This window comes from Oryzias latipes, chromosome 5 (genome assembly GCF_002234675.1).
Source record: "Oryzias latipes chromosome 5, ASM223467v1".
Lineage (NCBI taxonomy): Eukaryota > Metazoa > Chordata > Actinopteri > Beloniformes > Adrianichthyidae > Oryzias > Oryzias latipes.
The window spans coordinates 30,907,391-30,915,025 of NC_019863.2; the positions used below are offsets into that span (position 1 = coordinate 30,907,391).

Genomic DNA, 7,635 nt, shown 5'->3' on the forward strand with positions numbered 1-7,635 from the left:
TGGGTTTTCTGGTTTCTACTCAGCCAGCCTGAGGAAACAATGCACTGGTCTGTCCTCAAGGACAAAGAGAGGTCACACTGCGCTCCTTCACACAACCTTCCCTTGTCACTTTCAGACTGCATGCATCACGGTGGGTTATGTCACAAAGGCTCTTCCACAGCATCTGCTCAGAAAAAAGCCTGTCATGTTTCTGCTCTGCTGTTCCAATGTCTTCATTTCTGCAGCCAAGTGCTTTTGATTTCAGTGGTTTCACTGATGAACGGGATTAGAATTTTCTTCAAGCTCCTAACCTGTACAGGAAGCTTTGCTGTTCTGCAGCTGACCTCTTTGGTTTTAAACTCTGCGATGACGGCGTCTGTCTGAGGGTGTCTAAGGACATCAGCGTGATCGTACGATACACAGCAGCAGAGAAATAATGAAAACAGGGTGCAGCACAGACTTTACAACACACAGATGAACATTTAAATCAGCTGTGGGACCAGAAGAACATGTCTGTTAAAGTTCAGGGCTTCCGTAGGAGGAAGGAGTCAGCCCGATCGACTGGAACAACCTCTCGCATTCTCACAAAACTCTGCAAAAAAGGAAAATAAACTTTCCTTATGTGATATTAAAGTCATTTAAAAAAAACGTCAGTTGATGGCATGTGGCATTTTTCCCCTCCGTGGAACAACAACGGCCTCATCTTGTCTCGTTTTGAACGTCTGCTAAATTATATTCACAGGAGGTTTATGGCAAAAAGCCTGCAATCTGAAGAGCTCAGCCTGTGAGTCAGCTTAGTTTGCTTGTGTTGCTTATGTTGCTCGTCTTACTTGGATTGCTCATGACGCCCTTGTTGCTTGTGCTGGTTATGTTCCTTTTGCTGCTTTTGTTGCTTGTGTTGCTTTTGTTGCCCATGCAGCTCCAGCTCATCTTGCTCGTGTTTCTGGGTTTGATTGTGCAGTTGTTGTTTTTTTAAACTGGTGTTGCTCTTGTTGCATGTGTGGCTGGTGTTGCTTATTCCGCTCTTGTTGCCTGTGTTGCTCATGGTTCCTTGTTGCTTGTGTTGTTTCAGTTGCGGGTATTGCTTGTGCTGCTGGTGTTGCTTTTGTTGCTCGTGCTGCTCATGTTTCTGGGTTTGGTTGTGCAGTTGTTTTTTTAAACTAGTGTTGCTCTTGTTGCTTGTGTTGCTTTTCCTGCTCTTGTTGCTTGTGTGTCCTTTGTTGCTCATGCTGCTCGAGTTGCTCATCTTGCTTGTGTTTCTGGGTTTGGTAATGCAAGTTTTTTTTAAACTGGCGTTGCTCTTGATGCATGTGTTACTGGTGTTGCTTGTGCTGCTCATGTTGCTCGAGTCGCTCATGTTCTTTCAGTTGCTGGTGTTGCTCGTGTTTCCCTGTTGCTTTGTGTTGCAGCTTGTATTGGTTGTGCTGTTGGGTGTTGCTTTTGTTGTTCATGTTGCTCGTTCCTGCTGAGTTGTGCAGAATAGCAGAGGTCACCGTTGCATCATTACGCAAGCCTAGAAGCCGTGCCAAATGACCCGCCTGTGAGAAGCTCCTGAAAGGGGAACAGCAGTTTTGAGGAATCGGGGCAAAAACATCCTGTCTGCGGGGCAACCGTCGGCATCACACCCGCCAACAGGTCCCCATTCTGCCACAAAGTTCACTTGGCTTCCAGCTTGACTGGCACCTTTGAAGCACCAAAGCCTTCCAAGAACAGGGAAACAAAACCAGCGGGAAACATCACCACTGTGAAAAGGAAGGGGGGCGGGGTTCTTGCATAACTACATTATGTGAGGGTACAAAGAAAAATACATCGGAGAAATCCCAATTCGGTAGGTTTTCATGGGCTTTTATATTCCCAGTGGACAAAATCTTAGTGGTGAACGTTTGGGTTTTACTTTTATGACGTCATGACTTCATAACAGAAGATTTAACACTTTTTTGATCATGCTCCTATATTCTTATTATACTTTGCTAAAGCAAACCAGAAGAAAAACCAGTGAATCACTCAGTTTTAGTTAAACTGAACCATTTGGCCGCAGGCTTATAGCTGTTTAGAGGATTTATCTCTGTATGAAAACAGAGATCTGGATTCTGTCGGAGTTTTAATTGACATTTTTTTGTACTTAAAAACCAACAACACAAACTCCTACTACCCTGTGTACTAACAACATAATTACGTGGATTTGTGCGAGGAATGTGAACGCCATCGTCTCCGTGAACGTTTCTTCTCCTTCCCTGATGAGTTTATGTGATGGAATTGTGTGGAAAAGCCTGACATCTGCAGAAAAGTCAGACAAAAACAGAGAAAAGTGCTGCTGGGAAGTGAAGAGTTTTTGTTCATAAAAATCATCTCCTACATTTTAGAACCTTTTGAAAAATTGCCACATTTTTCCATCTTTATTCATGAAATTTGGCCTCAAAGGATTTTGGATTATAGAAAAAAAACTGGGATTAATGAATATCTTAATGAAAATTCAAAACATTAATCTTGTTATTTTTTCTGCAATAAAAGCAAAAGTACATTTTCTTTTAAAGCAGCTAAAATATGTCAAGTGTTACAATACTAAAACTATTTTTTCCTGAAAATGTTAAGGTTGTGGGTCATTGTCTTGTTTTTCATCAATAATAATAATAATAAAATAGATGTTGTTCCTGCACTGCTCTAATGTCACCACTAGTTTTCTTAGGAGGAAACATGTAATTTCCTACATGAGTTCATTTGAAGGTGGGACCTGCTAAAAAATGCTGATTTTAATCAAGAATGTAATTTTTAATATTAAATCAAACCAGAATGACAGATGCTATTCTTTTTCTGAATATCACTTTTCAAAAGTTGTCTTTTCCCCTCCACTCTGCAGAAAACTGTAAACATAAATTCAACTTCTCTTAGGGGGTCTTAGGGGGCCCAACACCATATTGAGTCATTAATGATGCAGAATAACTAGACGCATTACCCAGCAGGAATAAAAGTCATTGTTGAAAAAGGTTATCTGCCCTTGACTCCTTTTAAATCATAATATATTCAGGATTACATAAAGTAGGAAAATCCCAGTGGAAGCATCTAATGCATCAAATAGATTTTGAAACATTAAATAAAACTTGTTATTTGGGCATAAAATCAGGCCTTTTTGAACTGCCACCTGCGTGTTTTCAAAGAAAACTTTATTTGTACAAAAAAAACCATAACACCTCCTTCTACTTCTTCTCTTCTTTCAGTTTTTTTTTCTGCAGCATTGTCTGTCCGTTCACTTTCAATACCCTGCTGAATCGTCACACCCAGGAGGGACAAGCTTTTCATTCAAAGCTTTTCATGCAAGAGCGGGCATCAAGCTGCAGGTATGCAGGTGTCCTGGCTTTCTTCCAGATTTAGTCAGTTCTTTCTGTAAAAGCATGATTCGCTTTTATCACTACTGTAACTTTATCTTCTGTTGTGGCTTTATACACTGGAGAGCGTATACTTTTGTTGCCCGCTGCCCTTTGGGATCGCTTTCCTTCACCGTTTGTTCTCCATAGCTCTGTCCGTCTGATCATCAGCAATGCTGTACTTGAATAGCACATCACCAGGGAGAACCAGCTGGACACTCATTCAGATTTCAACACGAATGACGTAAATCGCTGACCTTATTGGGGCACTGTGGGCCTGTTTTCTTCAGGCCTGGCACTGAAACAGAGCAGACCAGCTGAAACACAGCCAGAGCTTGCAGAAGGTCCAACAAAGCTCAGCCACTCCTGGTGGGACCTGTCCTATGTTCCTTTACCGTGCTATTCCAGCAGCTAATAATAACAAGAACTGTAATGATTTTATGCACATTTAAAGCCTTCAGGGTTAGAAAATCATGCTGTTTTAACCTTATCTGATGGGTTTTGTGTTTTTGACAAGTCCATCTTACTCCTTATTACCATAATCAGACTTTATTCTGCATGAAATTACATAAAAAGTGTTTGCTGTTTTTCACGTGGGATCGAACCAGCGATCTTTGGGACTTCAGCTCAGCGCTCTCTCACTTGCTTTCACTCTTGTAAAACAAACAAACAAACAAACAAAAACAACGACCAATTGCAAATTGTTAAAAAAAATATATTTATAATTTACTATATTTCAACTAAAAATCAAAAAATGAACAAAACGCTGCAGTTGCAAAAAAAAGGAAATACATGAAACCATTTCTCCATTGTTTAGCCACGGGATTCAGAATTCCTCTCGGTTTACCTACATTTCTAAATATTATGGGTTTCCTTCCATGATCTGGAGTAAAATAAAATAAAAACTCGAAATCACTTCTAACTTTAACCTTCTTGCGACCCAGTGTGATGACACTTTTAACACGAGTCTGGATTTGCAGTTCGTGGCAGTGTCCAAAAGATGGCAGTATAAAACAGGATGACTGCTGGTTTCTGTCGTTTCCTGTTAATGTATGAAAAACCCTGTGCGCTGCTATACACACATCCAGCCGAAATAGCTCAGTTGGGAGAGCGTTAGACTGAAGATCTAAAGGTCCCTGGTTCGATCCCGGGTTTCGGCAGCACAGGGTTGCAGGATTACAATTGTTTTCGTAGTTCACGTTTAAATCATTCGTTTGAAACACGTTTTTCTGCGTAACTTTCATCGTTTCTTTTATTTAATTGGTGGACGACACCTTTGCATTAGCATATAATTAAAGGAAATAGGAACAAAGACTTAATGAGAGCTGCCAAACTTGACTTTAATGTTGTCAATGGAATTCCAAGTTCTTATGGTTATTTTAGGTGTTAATATTTCTTTAGAAAGCTGCAGCTTCACATACCTGAAGTACAAGAGGACGTTTGTGATTTTTAGAGTGTCTGTGGCCTACAATTTCCCTCTGACTATTTTCGTGGCTCTGATTATTTGACCTTTGATCATTTCATATCATGTTATTTTGTATGGAAGCGATTCTGTAGCATAATTAAAAATAAAAGTCAAAACCAGAAATGCTTTACATTTTCAAAATGAAGCTGTTTTTTTGACTCAAAATTAAAATGATACAGCAATCCACCAAAAGGCTTTTTCATTTTCTTCTTCAACATCGCTTATTCTGTCACTTAATTAAAATAATAATGAAAATGGTATTTGACATTTCATTTTCAAAAAGTTATCTGGTAAATGTGTAGCAAAACTCATTTAGAAATGTCTAATTTGACGATTAAATTAACAGAAATGCTTTTTAATTTTCAAAATGTAACTGCATCAAATGACTCAAAATTAAAATGAAAAATCAATACTTGAAAATGCTTTTTCATTTTCTACTTAAAAACTGCTTATTCTGTGTCATAATTAAAACGAAAATGCAAAGAGGGGAATGCATTTTCATTTTAACATCCACCCTGCGAATAGTGTCACATTATTCAATTCGAATAAGTATTTCCAGCGGGGAGGCGGGGCGATGACGTCAGTGCTTTCTCCGTGTGTCCGGCTGCTAACAGCAGTGTAGCTTTGTGTTAGCGGCAGAGGAGAGGGCTTTGTGATGGTTGTGAACTTCTGATGATTTTACACAGCTTCTATAGGACTACTTAGCAGCATATCCGACACGCTTTTTTCTTTGGACCGGCAGCTGCCTTCGCATAGTGGAGCGCCAAGCTCCCGATCTCCGAAGACGGAAATGCAGCGATCTGAGAAACCATCATATGAATTTGTGTTTCAAGTGGTGTCCACAACAAAATAAAGGATGATGTAATTCCCACATATTTACATCCAAGATGCTCATTGCCCGTTCAGAGTTTTAAGTTTTAGCGCATATTAGCCTAATGCTAACCTGTCTTTTGGGTCCTCCTTGCAAAAAGAAAAAAGCACTGACCGCAGGGATTTAAATACATAAGAGCGAGCAGGCCCTTACTAATAATCATAACTGTAATAAAAGCACATTTAGAAGATAGTCTCCTCCAGCTTCGTGCTGAGTGCGTGTTGGTCCAACCAGCAAACGTTTAGCATGGCGAAATCTGCTATCTGTTGATGAGGCTCCAGCTGTCATTGAACAGCAAAATCAGCGCAAAGCTGCAGACAAATATGTAAATATGTGGAAATTACATCATCCTTTATTTTGTTCTGGACACCACTGAAAACACAAATTCACATGATGGTTTCTCAGATCGTAGCAGCATTTCTGCCTTCGGCGGGTCCTGATGCATTGCTGCCCCAGAACCTCAACCCAAGCAATTCTTTTTTCTTATTTATATTTCCATCCAATCTGTACCAGCAGTATGTAAAAAAATAAATAAAAAAAAATCAGCAACGGGAGCAATGACCTAGTGGTTTCTTTCCTTTGATTTAGCCTTCTTTACCCTGCAGGCGCCATCCTACATGGATGACCCTCTTTCTGCTTTCCAGCAGATCCCCGTGGCGCTTCCCTCCCACTCGGAGCAAAACCCACGCAAAGTTTGAGCAGCGCGCTGGCAGCTCTTCAGCCGTGTGCGTGGAGTTGCTGGGACGTTTGGGACGAGGTGCACGCTCTCTCTGTCTGCAGAGGGATTCCTGTTCTGCACAAGCAACTGCAGAACGAACAGCACTAGCATGAAACAAAGAAGATACTTGAAATCACTAGATTTAGGAGGAATCTATCTACTTTGTAACATTAAAACAATGAAGATGAGAAAGTAAGCTAATAATAATGTTTACACAGTAAAGAAAATAAACTTGAATCTTTTTATTTAATGTATTTTTCAAAGACAATGTACAGAAACTCGGAGCGCACAGCTAACTCACACAGTAAAATGTAACAAAAGACCTCAGTTTCTTACATTTTTTAATGTCTGCCAATACATTAACATTAAAATACACTAGGGAACAGCCATACAGATACTATTTTCTTTCCCATTAACAATATCATATTTACATTTTTTATGTTCATATTCAGAATTTGCTCTGTGATCGATGGCATGGCTGTGATTTTACCCTGACGGCAGAATAAACCATATCCACGTTCCAAAAGTACTGATGTGGTTCAGCCGTTGCTGCGGAGATGGTGACTTTTCTTCACTAACAGTTTGACTCAAACGTGTTCCGGTGACAGTTCAGCTAAACTCTCCTGTAATCTGCAAAGTTCTGGGTAGAATCGCTCTCAGAATTCACATTTAAGGTCCGTATTTACATACAGCACATGCTTTTGCGTGCACCAACGAGACACTTTGATGCCTTAAAAGCAACGAAAAGCAAACATTAAAACCATTAAGTTTGATGTTTTCTAAACATTTAGAAAATAATTGATGTTAGGAGTTAAGAAATCAACATGTTTCTTTAATTTTTGTTCATGTAGTTTCTTTTATTAATTCAGGCATTTATAGAGGAAGTTTCTCCTGTGTGTTTTTCTAAAAGTCACATAAAAATATTGGCATAAAAAATAAAAGTTTCAAGGCGCAGTCAGAGCACAGCCTAAACATGTTACATCATCTGCTAGAACTTTGTCTTCATGTAAACACTGCAAAACTTGACTTTCTACCAACGTAAGCTAAATCACGACTGGATGCATTTATCCATTATTTAAAGTTCTCCACACCAAACGTCACACATCATGAATCCTCCAAGCTTCACATTGGCTGTACGAGAACTCCTTTACATCATTGACCAGAGGGAGTTCTTTTATGTTAAATGTTCGCCTCCTATGTAGACCAGGCTCATTTGGAGTCTAATTTAGGTTATGTTCAC

At 39.6% G+C, this 7,635-nt stretch overlaps 1 non-coding gene across 1 annotated transcript; it reads left to right on the forward strand.

The window, feature by feature from the left end:
• The first annotated feature begins 4,428 nt into the window (after positions 1–4,428).
• On the forward strand, positions 4,429–4,501 carry trnaf-gaa. Its single transcript has one exon. It is a non-coding gene; the product is annotated as a tRNA-Phe (tRNA).
• The last annotated feature ends 3,134 nt before the right edge of the window (positions 4,502–7,635 follow it).